Genomic DNA, 24,453 nt, shown 5'->3' on the forward strand with positions numbered 1-24,453 from the left:
GCAGTGGGAGGCACGGGAGGGGGGGCGTGTGCTCAGCTCCGTTTGCGTTGTGTCTGCTCACACGTGTGCTCCTCACACCTCATGATGTTCACCCGTGCGAAGGGACGTTGTTCACGCCAGAAATAAACCACGAGGCCAAAGCAGATTCCTCTTGGCCAGCCTGAGGACGCTGTTCCTCTGGAAGGTGGGGAGAGGCGTGTGGGGAGACCTGGGTTCAAACCGGCACCTGGACAGGGAATGCATGGGGTGACCCTCGGCCGCTCGCGCTCGCTCAGTCTGCCCTGCCCCTCGGATCAGGGTGAGGGTGAGGATGAAGTGAGATGTGGGGAAGACACTCAAGTACGCGGCCTCGAGGTTGCCGGGGAAAGGTGGGGGAGAAATGGACCGGAGGAAAGACACGGGAACTCTTTCACCAAAATGTGAAGGAAGGTCCCGGCTGCTCCCCCTCCAGAAGGCTAGCTGGAGATGCGAACAAGGCCAGGCTGGGCTGGGCCAGTCGGTGCCAGAACAGGACAGCTCCTCCTCCTCCTGAGGCTCCGGTGGTGGGCTGGGGGGGGGAGCCCTCCCTCCCCCTCATCAGCCTCCTGCATCATCACAGCTGCCCCTCACCCCACAACTTTGCTCCCTGCAAAGGACCCACGAAGAGGAACGTGGCCCGTGGGAGGCACACGGCTCCCCTCTCAGCTCTGTTGGGGAAGGAGAGGCTGCGTGATCCACACGACGCCGAGAGAAGGAGTCGTGCAGCAAGGTGACAAATTGGAGCACGTCTCTGACGGAGGATTCCTTCCAGCGCAGGAAGGGCAGGGATACAGGCTTTGAGCCCCGGCAAGGAGAAAGCTTCTCTCCTCACTCGCTCTCTGGAGCCGTTTGGCCGGTGGCCGACGCCAGCAGCTGGCGGTCCAAGCCAAGCCGAAGTGGCCACGGTGGTGGCCACGGTGGGTGGGGGCAAACCTGAGCCATCTCAGGGCCCCAGGGACTGGGTGGTTCTTTTCCCCCTGTCCAGTCATGGTCTTTTGGGGTGCTGCGCAGCCGGGGACAGAGATCCTGTATATTCAAAAGAAATCGGAGAGTTCCTGAGTACTCTTGGGTGTTTTTTTTTTCCTATGGACAGAACGGGAGGCCGCTTTGAGTAAGCCATGCCTGGGGGGTGGGGGTGGGGGAACACATGATAGGGCTGGGGGGGCACCTAGGCCGCTCCAAACACCACCGCCCAGGGCACTCAGCACAAACTTGGGTGAATTCACACACCCCCATCTGACCTCTGACCCCACCCCACCCCTCATCTAACTGGCCATATAAACATTGGGCGAAAGGGAAAGTGTTTGGGGGGACGGTGTTGAGAGTAAAAAAACTCCCAACAAGTGGGGGTGGAGGAAGGGGGCAATAAAGGCAGATGCGTACATTAAAATCTGGCATTAAAAACAAACTGGCAAACCACAGTGGTGCAGTGGTGCACCGTGCGTATATGAATTTCACAGCGCCATCCAGATCCAGGCAGAGGAGACAGAACAGAGGACTGCACATCGGCTTCTCCAGAGGATGGAGAAGTTACTTCTCAGGACTGCGGTCTCCACTCTCCCACGGCCGGCCGGCATGGCCACTTGCCAGTTAAAATGCCCCTGTGAGGAAGCTTCCCGGCAAGAGGAAGCGGTCACCTTGCACCCCTTTCCAGCAGGGGTTGCAGGGGAGGGGGAAGGCCCTCTGGGGGTGTGACCGCTTCATCTTCAGAAGGAGCCACCCTCCATTGCCCCCCCCGGCCTGCGGTCACCTGGTGGCCAAAGGAACCAGCAGCACCAGATGCTTGTCCTTCCCCAGAGTCCCCGAGGAAAGAGAAGCTGGCCTTCCTCTGCCTTCTCTGGGGTGGGGTGGGGGTGGGGGGGGCGATTCTTCTCGACAAGCCCCTGCAGGCACCCAACGTGCCTGCTCAAGGCCTCCAGAACAGGTTTCGAAAGGAGAGAAAACAAATCATCAGCCCACCCATGTCTCTGGGAGGCAGCCGCCTGCCTGGGGGTGGTTGGGAGGCGGACGGGGGGGGGGGAGGACACACGCACACACACACACACACACACACACAAACGAGCAGATGGAGAGAAAAACAGAGAGAGAGAAACACCGAGGCGCTCTTCCTTCAATGAGAGACCCAGGGAAACGTGCCACACATGAGCGCCACGAGGATGCAGAGGCTGGGACGTCAGCAGCCCCTCCGCCCTAAAACGAAGCCTAAGCGAGTTCCTGGGAAGAGGAGACTGTGCTTCTGAGCACGTGCAGAATGTGTGGCGGCCTTGCACCACCGAGGCCCCCCCTCACCCCTTTAGGATGACAGGCCAGCGGCCGGGCTCCTGCGGGCAGACGACGGGTGACCTGGCTTGGGTCCTGCTGAACCTCTCTGCAGAAGGGAAACCACCCAACGGCCGAGAGAGAAATATGAGAGAGAGAGAGAGAGAGAGAGGATGGTGTGGACGGTGTGGCTTCCTTTTCTTCAAGGACCCAGACGTGCCGGGCATCTCTGTTTCCCCAACACTGCTCTTCCTCTCTCCCCGCTACCCAGATCTCTGGCTGAGGAAAAGCAGGCAGGAGCGAAAAGAGGCACCAACCCTCCTGCTCTCCCCTCTTCTCTTACTAAGAACCTAGACAGGTCTGGTGGTAGGACTCCTGCCCCCAGAATCTGCCCTCCAGTGTGGCTGCCTGGGGGAAGGGGATGACAAAGGGGGGGGGGTCCCCAAAGGTGACGCTTCCAAGCTCTGTTCTTCGCTCGGCTCTGTGGCCGGCTGTTGGAAGAGTCTGCAAGAAGCAAACCCACTCACCCCTTGGCAGACTCACCTGTCAAAAAGGCCTGGCAGGGGTGCAGCAAAGCAAAGCAAAGCAAAGTGAGCCCCTTATCTACTGCCTCATGGTGCTGAAAGCACTCCGGGCAGGTTACAACGTTCTTATGCAGGCTGCACCACGTGCCCCCCTCCCTCCCTCCCTCCTTCCCTCCCTCCAGCCAACTGGGTAGTATTCAGGGGAGCTTTGGGGGAATCTGGGCCGTGGGCCATGGCCAGGTGCCACCCAAAAAGCAGAGGAAGGGGTCCTGCCTGGCCTTCGATGACCCCGCCAGCCCCTCCGGCTCTTGCTCCAGGACGTCAGGGAGAAGTGAGGCGTAACTGCCTTGCTCCCGGTGCAGAGCACGCCCGGGTAGGCTTCTCCCTGTGCATCTGGGACATGCACCGAGGAGACAGCTCCTCTGCAGACCAATTAAGTGTGTGTGGGGGGGAGGGAGCACAGAGGCACAGAGGCCCGGCCCGGCCCGGCTTGTCCCATCACATCCCCCTCCTTCACCAGCCAGCCTTCAGCCACCACCGAAGAAGCGGAGGAAGTGGGACAGGCCTCCACCCCGGGCAGTCCTGTTCTGGCAAGCGATCTCTCCCTCGTGTCACATCAGTGAAGCCCAGACGCCCATCTCAGAACCAGGGGGGCCAGGATGTGAAGCGACAGGCCCCGATGAAGCCTGGCACCTGCCTGCCCCGTCTCCCCCAGGGTGGCGGGTTGGATGGCAGGTGTGGAGATGGTGTGTCCGTGGGGCTGACAGCCCCGTGCCAAGCGCTGCAGCTCCGGCTGGAATGGCTGGGGTGGGGGTGGGAATCTCACGTGGACGGCATAGCCCAGGCGGGCACGGCGGCTCCCATCGCACCACCACAGCGCTGGCTGGCACATCGTGCAGGGGGCTCTTCTGACCCAGAGGCCCAGCCAAGGAGGCAGGGTGGCTAGGCAGGCAAGCGAAGGCTGGCCGAGGTGGGGCCGTACCCCCTCTCACCCAGATGGATCAGGCTCCCCTGTTTGTGTGGCTGCACCAAGGAAACAGTTTGGGGCGCTTAAGTCGACCCTGCACACTTTTGCAGGCGTGTCCCAAAGCACCACTGCGGGGGCACAAATCAAGGCAGAAGCGGGACCCAAAGGGACAGGGAGCTTGTGTATATAACACCATCCATCCATCACCAGCCCCTCCCGGCAGTTCTAAAGTTTGTATTGGGGGGGGGGGCTGGCCTTGCCAGCCTGCCTGCCTGCCTCCCTTCTCTTCTCCCTGACTTGCTGCATTTCTTTCTCCCACTCTCTGGGAAGGTCTGCCAAAGGGGTTAAGGGAAGCAGCCCTCAACCTTCAGATTCCCTGACCCCGTCCAGAGCTTTGGCCCAAGCCGAGGCAAGCAGAGCGGCAGGGGAGCCCCGGCAGAACCAGGGAGTGGTGCTTCCAGCTCTTTCCTCATCTCCGAGGGAGGGAGGGAGGGAGCAAACAAGCAAGCAAGCGCCTGGGTGGCCACATAGACAACAGGAGGGCTTTTATCTCTAGAATGCGGAGAAGCCTGGAGGTCAGAATTCTTTGCAAAACACCTAATCTGCGAATGACCCAAGAAAGAGGCCTCGGGAGATGTGCTCACTGGCGAAGCCCGTCTAAATCCAGCTCTTCTTCCTCCCACTCCCTTCATCAACCACCCTACAAGAGAGGCCTGGTGGAAAGATACAGACCCTCCGACTCCATGGCTGGGCATGGGTTCAACTCGGGGAATTCCTGATTCTCACCGGCCACACCAATCACTGAGCACACAACTCGCCCTCTAGGGTCCCCAGGATCCTGGGGGGGGGAGGGGTTAGAAGGTGGACAGGGGGCCTCTTTCCAGTCTGATTCGGCTGGACCCATAAACACCTTTGTTGCCTGACCTCAAGGGTGCCTGGCCTTCCTCCAGGCGCTCTTGGGGGGGGGAAACAGACCTTGGCAGGGGCCTCTACCATCCTTCAGGGCAAGAGAGCCACTGGCGCTGCTCTTTAGACAAGCTGGCTGGGCTCCACCTCAGTAGGAAAGTTGGCAAGGGCCTCCCCTCCACCCTGAAACCTGCCCTTGGAAAGTGCCAGGGGACTTGCTCACATCCCTTCCTCATTTTGTGAGCTACCCGGCTGAAGGTGGGGCCCCCATCCCATGGAGTTGCTGTATGGCCAACACTTTGCCCATGTGAAGCCCCCTTCTATGCAGACAAGGTCTCTTGCAGTATTACTCCAGCTGAGCAGGTAAAAAGCAGGCTAGATCGAGACTGTGGTTGGGTGGATTTCCAGCTGGTGGATGGGTCCTACCTGGAGAGCGTTCACCTGTGCTTCCTCATCATACTGCAGAGAAGCAGCAAGCGGGAGAAGCCACTGCATCTCTCCTGGCCTCATCTTGTTCCACACCTTTATCAAGGTTGCAAATCTCTATAAATGGCTTAAATGAAAGAGTAGCAGAGATGTTCTTGAAATGTGTGGGTGCCACCCAACTGGGAAGGGGTGGCTAATGCTCCAGAAGATGGAGATGGGACCCGAGATGAGCTGAACAGGTTAGAGAACTGCGCTGAACCAAAAAAAAAAATTATTTGAACAGGAAGCAATACGAAGCTCAACATTTAGTACAGAAGACTCAGAGGCGCAAACACAGGGTGGGTGACAGCTGGCTTGGCAGCCACGTACACGTGGGAAGAACGTAAGAGTCCTAGTAGATCACAAGCTAAACATGAGTCAACAAAGCAAATGAGCAGCAGCAGCAAAAAAGGAAAGAAAAAGAAGGAAAAAATTGAACATTGGAGGGGGGGGGGGAGGCATAAGCAAGGCCTGCTTGCCTCAGAAGAAGCCCAATGCCCAGATCAGATCAAGGGAAGCCATGGTTCCACCTTGCTCAGCTTTGGAGAGACCTCACCCTGAGTCCTGCATTCCCTTCTGGCCACCTCCGTTTGAAGAAGGCATCAAGAACCTGGAACACATCAAGAGGAGGGTGACCTGGAGGATAAAAGGTCTGGGAAGCCACCTTCTTAGGCACAGCTGAGAGAGCCAGGTTTGTTTGGCTGAAAAAGGGCAAACGGAGAGGAGATGCAAGAGACCTTCCCCAGCATCTGAACAATGGTCACGCCTGGAGCAAAGGGGCTTTCTGCGTCTCCGAAGGGTCGGAGCAACAAATTCGTAGACGCAACGAATTCAAGTTAGAAGAAAGGAGATTTCACCTAAGCGTTAGGCAGAACTTCTTGGCAGTTAAGAGCAATACTCTTCTCTCGTTTACATAGTCAGGCTTTACCTGGTTAGAGTGGGAGTTTGTGGACGACTGCCCTGGCATATCATACGGAATATGCTCCAGGACCAGGAGAGTCAGATTCACATTCTTTTCCATTGACTGCGGCCCAGCAACATCCGGAGCATCACGTCTTGCCAACGCCTGGCTTTGGGGTCTAGGACACCCCCACCCCCAGAGGACACTTCTTGTAGCCTTCCCAGAAGGAACAGGCTAGAAAAGCTTTCCCTGCCTGGACAGCTGCAGGGTGGAGAGGGCCGATGCCAGACAGCCCAGCTGAGACGAGGCATCTTGGGTCAAAGAGCCAGCTGCCTGCCTGACCCCATGGAGGGAAAGCAGCTCCCATTTGGAATGCTCTCCCCAAGTGCAGGCATGTGCGTGCGCACCCCACCTCATCTCTGTAACCTAGGATGGCTTTCCTGAATTCATGTTTTTTTCCTGCAGTTGTTAAGATGGGGGCAAGAGGCCCTTCGCCCCACAGGCGTGCCACGGCTTGAACAAGAGCTTCAAGTGGCCGGCCCTCTTCCCTCCTCTTCAGCCAGGCTCTCCCTCCTCTCTTCCCTTCTGGAGTTCCTCCTCCTCTGTGTCCAGCCTCATATTGGTCCCACACAGTCTGCCTATTTATCTAGCAGGAATTGGAATAGCTAAAGAAGAAGAGGGGCCGCTCGCAATCAACAACAGGCAATGGGCAACCCCATGGAGGAGAGGAGAGGAGAGAAGAGAGGAGAGCAGAGGCAGTGGGAGATGCCAGGTGCATATGTGGATAGTCTTCATCTACAGGGGCTGTCATGCAACAAAAGGCTTGAAAGAAAAGGTAGGTTGCGGGGTGGGGGGAGAGGGAGAGGTCGCAAGGGAGGGATCAGTCCCAGCCCTTCCCTGATCCAAGATGGGCTGCGGTTACCCCCCCCCCCAGCTTTCCTCTTTTTCAGCAAATTCTTTCTCTGCAACATTGTCTCCTCTCCTCTCCAGCCACTGCAGGTAAAGGTACCACATCCAGCAAGGTGCAGCTGCAGCAGCCTCCCGCCCCACACCAAGAGGAGAGGAGGACCCTGTTTGGTTGGCCCACCCTCCAACCGAGGCCAGCTGCCGACCTCCCTCTTCTGGAAGCGTCGCCACTCCTGAGGGCCCAAAGTGGCTGAGTTGGGATCAAGCGAGCTCAGCTCGGAGGCTTTGGGGCTTGGCTGAAGTGAGGCTAGCAAATCCCCTCACCTCAAAATAATGGGAGGCAAGGAACAGGCGTGCCAAGCCAACAACACCGTTTGCAACCGAGGCTGCCTGAGCCACGGAAAGAGGGACAGGAGAGCCTCCGGGCCATCGCAGGAAGCCGGTCCCCTTTCTGGGTCCATCAAAGTCCATCACAGGGATAAACAGCAGCAGCCACAATGGCAGGAGAAAGAAGTGTAAGGAGGCATGAAAAGGAGGGCGGAGGACAAGGTTGTGCATGCACATGCACGAGTGTGCGTCCATGCGTGCATGTGTATGACTGCAACTCCTTGCAACTCTTTGGGCTTCAGTATCTCAAGCAAACCAGAAGACGAGCAAAAAGATGACCATGTGGAAGTCAAACACCTCTCAGGACACTTCTGCACATGCACAGAGTGCCTTCCTGTCTCTAGAGCCAGTCTCCCCACCTATGGGATTGTCTGGGGCAGGGGAAATGCTTGACGGCCAATACAAGCCCCAGTTCCTCTCTTTGGAGAAATGGGGTGCTGCACGAGACCCCTTCTTTTCCCTACTGCCCACCTGGCCACAGAGAGAGCTGGAGGGGAAAGCTGGCCAAGGAGAGGCCTGGCCCACCCCTATTCCTAGAGGGGGGAGGGGAGGGGGAAGTAGAGCGAGGGACTGACACAAGGCCAGGCCACTCTTTCTTTCCTTAGGGTGTCTTTCACTTTCATAACCCTTCTTCTGTTTCAGCATTTTATTGTTTGCTTATTTAGTTGAACTCCATCACCAGTATAGCAAGTCCTCACAAAATATTAAAAGCAGGTTCAAATAACTCAAAGCTTTGCAAAGAAACTGAGCATAAGAAAAACGGCCACCAGAAATCCAACGAGCACAAGGCGGTGGACGAGAGGATAAAAACCCTGGGAAAACGCAAGGCCCTCCCTCTGCTGGGCTAGGAAAAGGCCACCCCATGGCTCTGTGCCAGGCAGGACTCCCCGGGCCTTGGCAGCTCAGCTGGGCTGCCTGCCGAGCAGGCTCCTTTCCCAGGGCCACTTGCTCTGCTTTAGCCAGCCCCCTTCTGCTGGGCAGAGGGCTCCTCCTCCAGACCCTTGAAGGGGGCAAGCAGCACAGGTGAAGGCAGGTGGCCCTTCAGCTCTGCCAGTCCCATGCCAGGAAAGATCCGAAGATGGGCCTGGAAACACGCTGGGAGCCCCTGTGGCTGCCCGAGCGGGGGAACAAGAGCACGGGGTCCTGCCTTGCTTGTGCGCCTCCCACTGCACCGGATGGCTCAGCCACTCCAGGCCACAAGAAACCGGTCTGAGGATGAGCCTGAAACCTGCCCGGCTTCAGGGCTCTGCTCCTGTTCTCCTTCCAGCCGCTCGCCTGGCCTCCCACAGGCAGCCTCCTGGCTGCGTTTTTCGACAAGCGGCAGGTCTCTGAGCCCTCTTCAAAGGCAGCCCCATGTACGATGCAGCACTGTGCAGCATCTTAAGTGGTGATCTGCCTCGAATGCCTTGGCTGATCAGAGCTGGTAGGCAAACACAGCAGTAGCAGCATCAAGAAAGCAGCAGAGCCCAGCTACCCGCGTGGTATCTTTGCCCCTCTCTGCGCGCCCACGGGAACGGAGACATGCCTCGCTCCCTGGGATGCTCGGAGACGACTCACCTGGCCCAGCATCCAAGTGTGCCTAAGGAATGTGCCATCCCACCCACTGGGCCGCCATGACAAGAGCTGGACGCTGTGATTCCACAGGGTCCCCTCCAGCTCTGGAGTTCTAAGAGGATGAGGAGGATCCGTGGCAACCAAAGTCTTCGGCTCGGCCTCCTCCTGATCAGGCTACCCTGTGGCAGCCTCAGCCTCCCTTGTGAGCAGAGTGGGAGGGGAGCTCAGTCACTCTGCTGGGACAGCTGCTGTCATCCCAACCCACCCACCCACCCACCTCCGTCTGTTGCATAACACATGGGGGGGGTGAAGAGAATGGATCACTGTCATCCACACAATTCAATTCCTTTCCATTCTGAAGCTTCTCCTACCCACTAGAAAATCCGGAGGAGACCTTCTCATTTACACAGCTAGGCACATAGGTGCCTGTGCACACATACATCTCAACCCTGCCTCACGGAGACCCTCAGTGGCCCTGGTTCCGCAGAAGAAATCACGGAGGCCACACATAATCCTATTAGGACCATGTGAAGCCCGGACAGATCATCTACTGCCAGACAGGATGACACGGTGCACTCAAGTCAGCTAGCCAAGCTGCTAGACCTAGAAAGGTCTCTACTCTCCCCGCACCGCTCACCCCCCAATCCCAAATCATACAAAGATTCATAAGAGATGGGGCGGAGGGGGGGGCACTCCACACACACTGCTCTGGCCTCAAATTTCCCCGGACTTTGGTCAAACCCAAAGGAACCCGCGCGCCCGGGGAAGGGCAAAGGAAAGGGGCGGGCGGCGCTCCGAGCCGGACATGGCGAAAGAAGCGGCGGGGAAGACGTCCCGCGCTCCGCGGAGGCGCCGCATTCCCCCCCCACACACACACACACCGCCCCGGGCCGGAGAAAGACAAGCCACTCGGCAAGGCATCGCGGCGCCTCTTCCCCGGCGCGCGCCCTTTCCACCGACCCTCCGTCTCCTGGACGGGCAGCCGGCGCGCACTGCCCACCTCGCGCGGAGAACACCCCACCCCACCCGCCCGGTTCAGCTCGCCGCCTCCTCGGCGGAGCCGCGGCCCGGCTCTGGCGGGCCCCTTCCTGCCCGGCGTATCTGGGTGGGGAACGGCTGGCCGGAGCTGCGGGCGGGGGAGCCCTTCCAAATGCCACCACCCCCGGGCCGCCGCGCCGGGTCCGAGGGCGCTTCGCCTTCCCCGTCGCCTGCGGGTGCGCCCTGCCGCGCCTCCCCCTCGCCTAGAGGGACGACAGCCCTCGGACACGCAACCTGCCCCCAAGGCGCGGACCCCCCTCCCCCAGGCCCTGTCCCTGCGGCGCGCCCTGCGCCAAACCACGCTCCCCCGAGCTCGCCTGCCCCCCCGCCGGCCGCGCGCCATCCCCAAGGCGCCTCCGCCTGCCTCCGGGTTCCGGGCTGGCCGCGGGCGCCGCCGTCGGGGCTGCGGGGAGGCGGCCCGGGCAGCGACTCACCCTCTCGGCGGCCCGCGCCGCTCGCCGCCTCGTCCTCCGCCTCCTCCTCCTCGTCCTCCTCAGTGCCTGCCGACGGCTGGCCGCAGGAGATTGCGCCAGCTCCCGGCGCCCACTCCAGCCGCTCCTCCCCGGGGCCGCGCGCGGCGCACCCGCGGACCAGCAGCCGCGCGCGCCGCCGGACGGACCAGGCTGGAGCCTAGCGCAGTTGCCGCCGCCGCCGCCGCCACCAGCGAGCGCCCGGCGGACGCGGAGCTTCTTTGGATGCCCGGCACAGTCTCCAGCCCCTGCCGCTGACGCGCACGCCCCCGCGCGCGCCCCCGCCGCGCCCTGCGCTCTCCTGAAACCGCTCCGCGCATCCCAGGATCGTTCGCGCCATTCGGCGTTGGGGCGAAACCTGGGCGGAGAGCCGGCCGGATCCAGGCGCCGCGGGGCGGCTGCTCAGCTCGCTTTCCAGCCCGAAGAAGAGGGCGCCTCGGGACCCGGGCAGAAGAAGGCCGGCCTCCCGCCGCTTTCCGCGCCCGGAGTTGGACAGCCGGGCAGGCACCGGCCGGCCACGCACGGCCCACGGAGCCGGTTCCGCCTAGTTTGGGGAGGCCGATGAACATCCCGCCGCCGCCCCCCCGCGCGCCTTGGAAGAGGGAAGGGAGGAAGGGAGGAAGGGACGCTCCCCGAGGTCAGCTTCAGGGAGGAGGCGCGAGAGGTACCTTGCTGGCTGCGGCCCCTCCGGTCGGTCGAGGGCTCGGTCCGGCCCTGCTTTCCTCTCCTCTACCCCTCTTCTGCGCCACCAGGGAGGACAGCTGGCACAGGGGAGAAAGGCCTTCTCGGGGGCTGACAGAAAGGAAGGGTGGAACTCTCTGCCACAAGATAAAAGGAGGGCCGCTGGCTGGGACGGGATTGGAAGAGGATACTGCTTGCGGACTTGGTCCTCCAGGACAGGCGGGCAGAACTGGAAGGCCCCCAGATATTATGAGGGGCCACTCCCAGGATCGCCACCAGTTGCCCCAGCTAGGGCTGGACGGCAGCAGAGCCCCTGCCCAAGGCTGCGGCTTTTCGGCTTGGCTCCGTTCCTTGGGAGGCAGCATCGGGCGGGCAGCGGATTTGGGTGGGGGCGCATTGTCAGCTGTCCATTTCCTTCTTCTTGGGCTTTTATGGCCGGGGGAGGGGAGAGGGGGGAGGGAGGCACACGTGCAGGACACTCGGCCTCCAGAACCAGAATAACTTGGCTATTTTCAGGGGCTTGGTTGGTGGGCGATGGGTGTGCGCATGGAGGGGCTGGCTGTCAAGGAGAGGATGTTTTGGAGGACGTGCGCTTGGAAGGTCACGCTGAAGTCAGACAGCAGGTGATGCCCCCTAAGAGCAGCAACAGGTCCAGAGGTACCTCTTGGCCAGCTGGGGGAGGAGGCACCACCTCCCCCAGGGTCCCTGGAACTAGGGAGCTCCCCCAGGACATGTTGTGTGGAGGGAGGGGTCTCTGTCGGGCAGCAGGTAGCCATGGATGGGCTCGTCTGCAGAGCCTCTCAAGATCAGCGGGTCTCACGGCTGGGAATCCTTCTTTGCTTCAGGGGCCCACCACGGTGCTGTGAAAGTGGCACCATTTCTATAGGGACTGGCGGTGCTGGCAAGGGGTTTTGTAAGGCCAAGCCGGGAGCGCACAGCCAAAGCCCAGCCCTTTCTCTCATTGGCCTGGGCATGCAGGGGCCAGCCTGCTCCCTTGAGCAAGCCCTGCCCTGGCAGACCCGTTTGCCTGGGGAGTGTGGTTTTGGGCACCCACGGCTGGCATGCAGCACCTGCTAGGGCGGGACATGGCAGCTGCCAGTGTAGATGCCCAAGAAGGAAGGGGCTCCTGGAAGCTGCCTGGTGGGGCTAAATTTGACCAGGGGCACAGCCCTTCAAGGGACACCCACCGGCCCGGCTGGTCTAGGGCAAAGCCAGACTCTCTTCCCCCTGCCTCATGCCCCCTTGGCCCCTGTTGCCTCCTGGAACTCTAGGCCTTCCCACATTTTGTAGAAGATGCATGCCCTTCCTCTGCGTGTCTCCCCAGTGATTCTGGGGAAACTGCCACGAAAAATCCCTTCTCCCCAGGATCTCCCTGCTTCCTGCAGGAATTGGGACCTCGACTCAGGAGGTCCTGGTGATGCCGGGCCACGGATCTCTCACAGCCAGTATTCCTAAAAAAAGGGACGACTCTGTTCCCCTGCAACGTGCCAGGAAGCTCCTGGAGGGCAGAGGTACAGGAAGAAAGGGTGGTCCAGGTAACCAAACCAGCATTTGATTTGGGGCAGATCTTCAAAGCTCCCGGGTCAGCTTTGCGGATGGACGAGCAGGCTTGCCCAGCCCCTTTGGCCATAGAGGTAGCTGCTGCTGCTCCTGCTGGGTGCTAATTACGCCACAGGGTTATATGAAACTGTCCTAGGCAAGGTCATCTTTCTCCCCCCCCCCGCCACACACACACAAAGGTCCATGGAAATTGCTAGGGTGCAATCATGCCCGGTAAATGCCAGGGTTCCGTTTTTGCCAGAGTCTCCCAGAGTTCAATGGAGCTTCTCTTTCTACAGGGTGGTGTTGACAATGCCACACTTAAACCATGGCTGGCCAGAAGAGGCAAGCTGCACCTCAGAGGACACCCACAAATGCTGCTGGAACCTCCTCTCCACTTGTTAGGAATGGATCCATCCCTGCTCCCCGGAACCCTCTGTGCCACGGGCAGCCCCACGTGGGTGGGGGTGGGGGTGGGGGTGGGGTGTGTGGCAGGGCTGACTTAAGAGCTGCCAGCCTGACAAGGTGTTCGGCAAGGGAAATGGAGACTTCCCCACTCAGCTCATGTCCTGGGCAGGTGTGCATTTCTGCATGTGCGCATGCGTGCGTGTGGGCATGTGCGCAAACAACCACCCACACAAATCCCAGTTTCTAGGCTCACTTCCTGCTCTGCAGACACTCTGGAAGCAAAGGACAATGGAAGCTAAGCATGAGCGGATCAGTTAGAGAACCCAGTGAGCTCAGAGAGAATGAGAGAGAGAGAGAGAGAACATAGCCAGCGTGGTCCCAACCGGGGAGGGGTGCCAGACGGAATCAGTAGGCCAGCCAAGCCAGGCCTGGCACTGCAGGCAGGAATGCCAGGGGCAGCCCTTGCTGAGCAAGGGGTGGTCCCGCCTGGAGGAGTGAAGTAAAAGGGCTCAGCAGGTGGTGGTGGTGGTGGGGTAGAAGGGCCTTTTCCTGGATGGACCACTGAGATTCTCCCCTGCTGCCACCACAGCTGCTCCTGCCAGCAGTGGGCCAGTCCCCTGGGCTCTGTGGCCACAGTGTGGCAGAATCGGCGGCAGGGGAGGGGGGGGGGGAGATCTGCATCTGCAGGACACAGCCCAGGGTTGCCACTTCAATTGCGCCCAGCCCTGGGGGCAGAGAAGAAAGCCCTGCCCCTCCCCCCCCCAAAAACCGGTCCCATCCTTTCTTGGGTCCTGCCAGGTTTCATCCAGCCCAGCTCCCCCACAGCTGCCAAAAGCTCCCCTCAGGGAATCCACCCAAGCAAGGGCTGCTCATTTAGGGCAAAGGTTAGAGCTGGTCCCTGCTGGTGAGGACTTTACAGACACTGTATGCCTTTTTCACTCAGCTATGCACTGGCTTCAAAAAGAAAGAAAGAAAGAAAGAAAGAAAGAAAGAAAGAAAGAAAGAAAGAAAGAAAGAAAGAAAGAAAGAAAGAAAGAAAGAAAGAAAGAAAGAAAGAAAGAAAAGAAAAGAAAAGAAAAGAAAAGAAAAGAAAAGAAAAGAAAAGAAAAGAAAAAGGAGCCAAATGAGAGAAAACCGGGACGTGAGTGTGATAATGAAGCAGGACACGGCGTGGTTCGAGAAGCCCCCAGAAACGCTTGCGCATCTGCCCTCTGAGCAGCTATTTGGCATCCAAACATGGCAAGGGGACTGGCTAGACTGGCCGTGTTTTTAGGACTCATTGGACTGGCTGTGTTTTAAAATGTTCTCCCTTGTCCTTCCAGGGAGCGAGTCTTCCATTCCCTTTAGGACTCTGTGCGTGAATGTGGGAGGGAGTGTGACAAACCCAGACCTACTGGGATCTGCCACACTTTACACTAAGCTGCCACCAACCATTCCCTGTAAGAAGTCACACAGACCAGGGATGGATTTTTAAACAAATAAAGAACAAGGTTTATTTAAATCACACAAAGGGAAAAATAAAATGATCAGGTGAATAAGATATAGTAACGTGGCTTAGTTTCACTCATACATACACACAGGTTGGTTCACACAGAACCCTTAACTTGAAGCACAGACCCTGAACCTATCAGTTCTGGCTAACCAACAGACACCTGAACCTATCAGGTTGGTACTCTGACACACAGTAGTACCCTGTCTGACACACAGACTCCCACACCAGCTTCTTCTTCCCAGCTGCTGCTTCGTCACATCCCAGCGTCTCCCCTTCACCACACAGGCTTCACATATATATACAGTACAGCCCCTCCTCCTGATGTCCCGCCTTCCACTCCCCATAGGATGGAACTTTCCCTCCAAACCCATGACAGACAGGTAACATCAGTGCTGTATGTAACACCTCCCCTCTTTATAAGTTGTTTTGTAGGGGGAAAGCTAAGGTGCTTTTTCCCAAAAAACAACCTGGATAAAACACACAACAACAGTTATACATACCATATCATACTTACTTATACTTACATTCTAAGTTAACCATAGCAATTAGGCATTTAAACATTTACCATATACATTACATCAATTTACCTTTATTCATACAAACCAAGTTCAAAAAACAGGTACATTTAACTTTTTGTCATCAATATATATACATAGTCCATGTTTCTTTCGCCGTCTTCATTCTTCAGGTCTTCTTGACAAGGCGTCAGCAACACAGTTCACTGACCCTCTGACCACCTTCACTTCAAAGTCATAGTCCTGTAGGTTTAAAGCCCACCTCATAAGTTTACTATTGTGGGTTTTCATTGTCTTTAACCATTGCAGTGGTGAATGGTCAGTGCACAGAGTAAAATGTCTTCCCCAGATGTAAGGCTTGGCCTTCTGGATCGCGTAGACTATGGCCAAACACTCCTTCTCCACGGTTGCCAAATGTCTCTCACCTTTTTGGAGTTTCCTACTCAGATAGGACACTGGATGCTGGTCACCATTCTCATCCTCCTGGCACAGAACTGCTCCTACCCCGCTGTTAGACGCATCTGTGTAGACGATGAACTCCCGGTCGAAGTCTGGAGCACACAGCACTGGATAGTTGATGAGCGCCTGCTTCAACCTCTGGAACGCCTCCTCACAGTCGCTGGCCCACGGGATGCGGTCATCAGTCTTCTTCCTCGTCAGATCGGTCAGCGGAGCCGCAATCTCGCTAAACCTCGGGATGAACTTTCTGTAGTAGCCCACCAACCCAAGAAATGATTTGACTTTTTTCTTGGTGTTGGGTCTGGGCCAATCGCGAACAGCTTCTATTTTGGCCTCCAGGGGTTTTATCACGCCTCCCCCTACCATGTGACCCAAATATTTTGTTTCTGGGATACCCAGCTGCAGTTTGTTCTCTTTGCAGGGCCTGGGCCAAAGCACTCCCTCCCCTGGGTCAAAGTGCCTCTCCCTGGCTTTCTGGTCATCCCAAGCTTTCTTTCTGACCTTTTGAGCTTGCAGGGTCTCTGCTGCTAGCTCTAGGTTTCTCTTTAGGTCCTTCCTTAAAGAGTCTATGTATGTCACAACGTCCGGTGGGTCATCCTGGGTGATCTGCTCCCAATTTTGTTTGATCAAATCAAGGGGCCCTTTCACCCTTCTCCCAAATAAAAGTTCAAATGGACTGAACCCGGTACTGGCTTGTGGCACTGATCGATAAGCAAACAAAAGGGATTGCAGCTTCTGGTCCCAATTGTTTGGATTCTCTGCCAAGTAAGCCCTAATCATGCGCATTAGAGTCCCATTGAACTTCTCAGTTAACCCATTACTTTCAGGATGATAGGCAGTGGTTTCCTTGTGCTTAATTCCACAGATTTGCCATAAGCGTTTCATGAGCTTCGATGTAAATGATGCTCCCAAATCTGTGATTATTTCTGAGGCAAATCCCATCCTGGACATATACCCCACCAAGGCATCTGCCACTGTGTTAGTTTCAATGTTAGTCAAGGGTATGGCTTCAGGGTACCTCGTGGCATGGTCCACAATGGTGAGAATGAACCTGTTCCCCCTCTTTGTGGCCTTGGGCAAAGGTCCCACAATATCCACCCCTATGCATTTGAACGGAGTGTCAATCACAGGCAAAGGGCACAACTTTGCTTTGGTCCTGTCGCGGCTATTCCCCTGCCTTTGACACACATCACATTGTTTACAGAACTCCCTGATCTGCTTCCCTATGTCAGGCCAGTAAAAATTCTGTGTGATTCTCTGCTGTGTTTTGTTCACCCCTAAGTGTGCAGCAAACATGTCAGAGTGCCCCCTTTGTAAGATCATGGGGCGATACTTTTCAGGTACCACCAGCTGACTTCTGATCCCATCTCCCCCTTTTGAGATATTCCTCAGGGTCTCTCTATATAAAATCCCCTTTTCCTCCAGAAATCTCACTGGGGTTTCAGGTGTTAGCTGGGCGTCAGTCACCTGTTCAAAACACTTCTGGAGAGTGGCGTCTGCCTTTTGCTCTTGTCCAAATCGGCTGTCTGTGGTCAAGGTTTCCACCACAGCTTCTGAACTCCCCTCTGCTTCCGTCTCTGGCTCTTCATTACCCCCTTGAACTGTCCCCGTGGTGGCTTGTGAACGTGTAATCACTAGCACCCTTTTCACATGTTCAGCCAGGTCATTTCCCACGAGCACGGCTGCTGGCAGAGTCGATGAAATCGCTAGCCGCCAAACTCCCCTCCAGCCTTGAAAGTTGACAGGTACCTCCGCGACTGGGAGTGAGATTATCTGCCCCTCAATCCCTGCTACCTTTATGCTCCCATTCGGGATTATATATTCCCTAGGAATAATATCTGGATGGCACAGGGTCACCTGAGAACAAGTGTCCCGCAGCCCCCGATACTGACGGCCAAGTATTCCTACGTCCACCCCTGCTGTCTCAAACAACTGAGAATCTGTTCTCACGAGCAAGCATCGCTTGACCTCCACAAGAGGACCACCTTCCTCAGCCTGATCAGCAGATACAGCCGTTCCAGACTGAGCAGCCATGGCAACAGGCTCCCTCAGTGACAATGAGCCTTGCTCTCTCTGGACACAGAACACAGCTTTTGGCTTGGTTCCACTAGAATCCTGAGGCACCATTCCTTTTAGCTGCTTTAATTTCTCACACTCTGAGATTAGATGGCCCTTTCCCTGACAGAAATAACATTTTCTGGTGTATTTTGATTCTCTCTCATCTTGTTTTGGTTTTCCCTCCAAAATCTGAGGTCTTGGTTTCATGTCTGAGGGCTTCCCTTCACCATGGGCCCCTCCCCCTTGCTGGCTTTTCCCTGGTCCCTGAGAGTACTTGCTGTAGGTTTCTTTGGGTTTACCTACAGATTTCCCCTCACCCAAGGGCTTTCTTATTTGCGAAATAAAATCTGCGATCTCGGCTGCTTCTACCACAGATTTTGGTTTCCTTTCCCTCACCTGGAATTTCAATTCCCCATGCAGGACTGAATAGAACTGTTCCAGTGCTATCAAATCTTTAAGCTGCTCGTAGGTCTCTGTCCCCTCCTGAGATAGCCATTTCTCAAGCAGCCTCACCAATTGGGCCCCCACTTGGGTAAAAGTCTGTTCTGGCTTCTTGGTGATTGACCTAAATCTTTGCCTCAGCTGTTCCGCATTTATCCCATGTCTTGCAAACACCAGTTTTTTAAACTCTGCAAAATCTTTCATCAGTTCCTCAGGCATCTCGGCATAGACCTCAGCCAGGCTACCACTGATTAAAGATCGCATGATGGTCATCTTCTCAGTTTCCCTCACTGAGAAGTCCACAAACGCTCTTTCCACTAGGGAAAAGAACACCTCAGGACAATCTCCCTTGTGGTACACAGGGAATTTCTTCAGGTCAGCTTTAGACAATTGGCCTCCCTCAGAATCCCTATTGTTATTATTGTTCTGGTTCATCATTTCCAGTTTTCTTAATTCAAACGCCATTTTCTCTCTCTCCAATCTTTCTGCTCTTTCCATTCTCTCTATTTCAAATTGCCTTTGTTTCTCTCTTTCCCTTTCCTCCATTTCCCCCACCCTCAGTTCATGCTGTTGGGCTAGGAGCAATTTTCTGAGTTCTGGGTTCTGTTCTCCCGTGCTGTCCCCTTGCACTGAGCCAAATTCATCCTCAGAACCTTGGTCAACCTGGGGGTCTTTCACTTCACCCATTTCTGCCATCTGGCTTCGAGTCAAGGGCATAATCCCCCCTCAGAACAGGCTGCTTTAAAAAGTCAAGCCTCAAAATAAAACGACCACTTTTTTTTTCCTTTTGCCTCAGAACCAGCTTTCCATAGATTACTGCTGTTCTTCAGCACTAATCTTGCAACAGTTGCGAGCCAGAGTCTACCCCCCTCTGCTAGGCCTCTCAGCAGGCAGGCTAAATCACTGCTACTTTACACAGTTTTGCCTCAGCTTTTTTCCCGCCAAAACAAGTTGCCTCAGAGCACCCTAATCTAGTCTTCCCACTTGGCACGTTCTTCCACTAGCGCACCTCCCCGTGAGGTACACCTAGAAGATTACCTACGCACCTCAGATTGTCCCTGACTAGACCCCCCTTGCTCTGGGCACACTTGCCAAGGCTTTGCTGGACCGCTGGACAACTGGACCAGTCGTATCCCACCGCTGCCACCAATCAATGTGACAAACCCAGACCTACTGGGATCTGCCACACTTTACACTAAGCTGCCACCAACCATTCCCTGTAAGAAGTCACACAGACCAGGGATGGATTTTTAAACAAATAAAGAACAAGGTTTATTTAAATCACACACAGGGAAAAATAAAATGATCAGGTGAATCAGATATAGTAACGTGGCTTAGTTTCACTCATACATACACACAGGTTGGTTCACACAGAACCCTTAACTTGAAGCACAGACCCTGAACCTATCAGTTCTGGCTAACCAACAGACACCTGAACCTATCAGGTTGGTACTCTGACACACAGTAGTACCCTGTCTGACACACAGACTCCCACACCAGCTTCTTCTTCCCAGCTGCTGCTTCGTCACATCCCAGCGTCTCCCCTTCACCACACAGGCTTCACATATATATACAGTACAGCCCCTCCTCCTGATGTCCCGCCTTCCACTCCCCATAGGATGGAACTTTCCCTCCAAACCCATGACAGACAGGTAACATCAGTGCTGTATGTAACAGGGAGGACCCACACTTCTGTGGGCTTTGCTTGAATAGGTCAAGGTGAAACAAGGGACTTTCTCCTCCACCCCTACCCCGGCCCCCATTTTGTATTTTGTTGCTGGCCTTTATTTGCAGAACCCCTCCCCTTCCCCCCCTTCCCTCATTGTGGCTCCTTGTGTATGTTCTGAAGCGGGTGGGTGCCATACTCTGGTTAGAGTCAGCCAGGCGACTGACTTGGGGACACTGTGGGGATGTCGAGGAAGGAAGGAAGGAAGGAAGGAAGGAAGGAAGGAAGGAAGGAAGGAAGGAAGGAAGGAAGGAAGGAAGGAAGGAAGGAAGGAAGGAAGGAAGGAAGGAAGGAAGGAAGGAAGGAAGGAAGGAAGGAAGGAAGGAAGGGCTTCGTCGACAAACTGAAGGTCCACTGCATTACTGAAGTTGATAGCCTTATTGTACATGGGAACCACACCCCACATCTCTACCCATAGCCCTTTGCCTTTCCCATTGGCAGTTTCAACTCCAGTCTGAACAGCTGCAGATGCCTACAGAAAGATGGGAACAAGTCCAATTGGGCCACCTCCAAACCAGCTCAGGGCAGGGGAGCCGTGCTCTGGAGGACTCATAATAAAAGGGATGGCATTCACACAGCAGTGGCCGCCGGCCTCCGTCATTGCTCTGTTGAATTGGGTCCTCGCGTCCTAGTCCATTCCCAGCATTCTTGCACATGTGTGTGTGTGTGTGTGTGTGTGTGTGTGTGTGTGTGTGTGTGTGTGTGTGTGCGTGCATGCATGCATTTTCTTTTATTTCTTCAAACAGCATGGGCACACCTCAAGGACTAATGGTTCGTTGATTGCCTTTAAACACCTAAAAGGGAGCTGCCTTGGTACCATTTAAGGGCCAGGTGTTTCCCTAACCCTAAGAATGTCTTAGGGGTGGGATGTGGGGGTGGGGGCTTGGAGGGGAGGGGTCCTGGCCCTTACCTAGACCACCACTTCCCCCCCTGCCAAAGCCTTCCCCTTCCGTGGCTGACAGCCACATTACGTCGTCGTGGGGTGGTGTCCTCTCTTGTACTAGGGATCAGCTCCCTCCGGCCGCAGGGCAAGGAGAGAGGCAAGGGAGGGTCTCCCTCCAACCATGGGGAAAGCAGGGCCTATGCAGTGAAGAAAACACCCTCCTTTGCCATTTTTGCCCCTGTGAGCGGGAGTGGGGTGGGCGTCCCAACACAATGTTCACAATTGCTCATTTTTCGCCCCCATCATTGGGATGGCTAGACTTCTTCCTCTCCATGGTCCATGCCTGTGTTACTGGTTCAGAAGGGACCCCCAGCGGGGCTGGTAGGCTGAGGCTTTGTGTGTGTGTGTGTGTGTGTGTGTGTGTGTGTGTGTGTGTGTGTGTGTGTGTGTGTGTGTGTGTGTGTGTGTGTGTGTTCAGAACCCAGCACCGGCTCTTGTGCACAGTGGCTCTCTGGCGCACGGGTTGCCTAGCAACGGGCCCACCATGCGCAGCTGCCCTCTGGTGGCCGCAGGAAAAGAGACCCTCCCTCCTTCCCTCCTTCCTTCTGGTCTGATCAGGGAGGCTTTTTTGGGGATGAGGGAGGTTTCCAGATCAAACTGGAAAGCCCTCTTTTTTCTGTTGCGTTCTGGTGTTTTGTTTTGTTTTCCATGTAGGAGCCGAGAGAAATAGATGCTCCTCCACATCTCAGCTCGGCAAATGTCTCAGCAGAGACAAAGCAGGACAAGGTGGACCAGAAAACAACCAGCGTCCACTTCTCTCGTTTTTCCCCCTGACCAGCCAGAAATGGTTTTTCAGTGGGAAGAATCCAGGCACAAGGTCCCTGCCTGAACCCAGATGAAAGGACAGCCCCACAGAGCCGAAGGGAAGCTGCCCACGGGTCTGGGGTTCAGCTCCGTAACAGGTCCCTGGGGGGGGGCATGAACCGGGGTGAGCCACAGAGCCGGTGAGCGCAGGCCGCTGCCTTGGGGGACAGGGACGGGAATGGCTCGAGGTGGGCGGATGAATGAGGACCAGCTCAGAGGTCAGGACGGATCCATTTAGCAAATGGGGGAAAGCCATCCAGCTGCCGTTTCTCTGAGCTGGGCCCACGGATCCTCTTCTGGGGCATCCAAGAGAAGTGGGTTGAAACCCTGCCACGACCAGCAGCACCAGGAGGAGAGGAAAGTGTCTGCCATTTAAAAGAAAAATAGGAGACTAGGAAGTTAAAGAACAGCACTGAGAGCTACATGGTGTGGTGGGCAGACCCAGGAAACAGGGGTCCATTTATCCACTCAGCCAGGGAAACCCACTGGAGGCGGTGGCACCAAAACCGCTCTTTAAAAAAATCTCACAGACCTCGGAAGGCTGGCTGGATAGCTCAGTGAATACAGTACAGTATGTGGTTGCAGCTCCTTCATGGATTGCTGCCTTGTCGTGGCGAAGGGGCTTGAGTAACTCAGAGAAGCTATGGGCTATGCCGTGCAGGGACACCCAAGACGGACAGGACATAGTGGAGAGTTCCGACTAAACGCAATCCACCTGGAGTAGGAAATGGCAAGCCACTCCAGTATCTTTGCCAAGAACGCCCCATGATCAGAAACAAAAGGCTAAAAGATATGACGCTGGAAGATGGGCCCCTCAGGTCGGAAGGCGTCCAACATGCTACTGAGGAAGAGTGGAGGACAAGTACAAGTAGCTCCAGAGCTAATGAAGTGGTTGGGCCAAAGCCGAAAGGACGCTCAGCTGTGGACGTGCCTGGAAGTGAAAGGAAAATCCAATGCTGCAAAGAAAAATACTGCATAGGAACCTGGAATGTAAGATCTATGAACGTTGGGAAGCTGGAGGTGGTCAAACAGGAGATGGCAAGAATAAACATCGACATCCTGGGCATCAGTGAACTAAAATGGACAGGAATGGGCGAATTCAGCTCAGATGATTATCATATCTACTATTGTGGGCAAGAATCCCGTAGAAGGAATGGAGTGGCCCTCATAGTCAACAAAACAGTGGGAAAAGCTGTAATGGGATACAATCTCAAAAATGATAGAATGATGTCAATACGAATCCAAGGCAGACCATTCAACATCACGATAATCCAAGTTTATGCACCAACCAGCATTGCTGAGGAGACTGAAATTGAACAATTCTATGAAGATTTACAACACCTTCTAGAACTGACACCAAAGAAAGATGTTCTTCTCATTCTAGGGGACTGGAATGCTAAAGTAGGGAGCCAAGAGATAAAAGGAACAACAGGGAAGTTTGGCCTTGGAGTTCAGAACGAAGCAGGACAAAGGCTAATAGAGTTTTGTCAAGAGAATAAGCTGGTCATCACAAACACTCTTTTCCAACAACACAAGAGGCGACTCTATACATGGAAATCACCAGATGGGCAATATCGAAATCAGATTGATTATATTCTCTGCAGCCAAAGATGGAGAAGCTCTATACAGTCAGCAAAAACAAGACCTGGAGCTGACTGCGGTTCTGATCATCAGCTTCTCATAGCAAAATTCAAGCTTAGACTGAAGAGATTAGGAAAAACCACAGGGCCACTCAGGTATAATCTAAACCAAATCCCTTATGAATACACAGTGGAAGTAAAGAACAGATTTAAGGAACTAGATTTGGTGGACAGAGTGCCTGAAGAACTTTGGATAGAGGCTCGTAACATTGTCCAGGAGGCAGCAACGAAAACCATCCCAAAGAAAAGGAAATGCAAGAAAGCAAAGTGGCTGTCCAACGAGGCCTTAGAAATAGCAGAGAGGAGAAGGGAAGCAAAATGCAAGGGAGATAGGGAAAGTTACAGAAACTTGAATGCAGACTTCCAAAGAATAGCAAGGAGAGACAAGAGGGCCTTCTTAAATGAACAATGCAAAGAAATAGAGGAAGATAACAGAAAAGGAAAGACCAGAGATCTGTTCAGGAAAATTGGACATTTTAGAGGAACATTTTGCGCAAAGATGAACATGATAAAAGACAAAAATGGAAAGGACCTAACAGAAGCAGAAGACGTCAAGAAGAGGTGGCAAGAATACACAGAGGAATTATATCAGAAAGATTTGGATATCCCGGACAACCCAGACAATGTAGTTGCTGACCTTGAGCCAGACATCCTGGAGAGCGAAGTCAAGTGGGCCTTAGAAAGCCTGGCTAACAACAAGGCCAGTGGAGGTGATGGCATTCCAGTTGAACTATTTAAAATCTTGAAAGAAGATGCTGTTAAGGTGCTACATTCAATATGCCAGCAAGTTTGGAAAACTCAACAGTGGCCAGAGGATTGGAAAAGATCAGTCTACATCCCAATCCCAAAGAAAGGCAGTGCCAAAGAATGCTCCAACTACCGTACAATTGCACTCATTTCGCACGCTAGCAAGGTTATGCTCAAAATCCTCCAAGGTAGGCTTCAGCAGTATGTGGACCGAGAACTCCCAGAAGTACAAGCTGGATTCCGAAGAGGCAGAGGAACTCGAGACCAAATTGCTAACTTGCGCTGGATTATGGAGAAAGCCAGAGAGTTCCAGAAAAATATCTACTTCTGCTTCATTGACTATGCGAAAGCCTTTGACTGTGTGGACCACAGCAAACTATGGCAAGTTCTTAAAGAAATGGGAGTGCCTGACCACTTTATCTGTCTCCTGAGAAACCTATATGTGGGACAGGAAGCAACAGTTAGAACTGGTCAGGGAACAACTGAGTGGTTCAAAATTGGGAAAGGAGTACGGCAAGGCTGTATATTGTCCCCCAGCTTGTTTAACTTATATGCAGAATACATCATGCGGAAGGCTGGACTGGAAGAAACCCAAGCCGGAATTA

The 24,453-nt window shown here is 55.0% G+C and overlaps 1 protein-coding gene across 1 annotated transcript in view; it reads right to left on the reverse strand.

The window, feature by feature from the left end:
• Positions 1–10,656, reverse strand: part of PRRT4 (proline rich transmembrane protein 4) — a 29,152-nt gene extending 18,496 nt beyond the window's left edge. The window contains 1 exon segment of the mRNA XM_078376818.1: positions 10,360–10,656. The gene's annotated coding sequence lies outside the window, so the exon portion shown is untranslated.
• Between the last annotated feature and the right edge of the window lie 13,797 nt (positions 10,657–24,453).

The sequence above is a fragment of the Pogona vitticeps genome, chromosome 5 (assembly GCF_051106095.1).
Source record: "Pogona vitticeps strain Pit_001003342236 chromosome 5, PviZW2.1, whole genome shotgun sequence".
Classification (NCBI taxonomy): domain Eukaryota; kingdom Metazoa; phylum Chordata; class Lepidosauria; order Squamata; family Agamidae; genus Pogona; species Pogona vitticeps.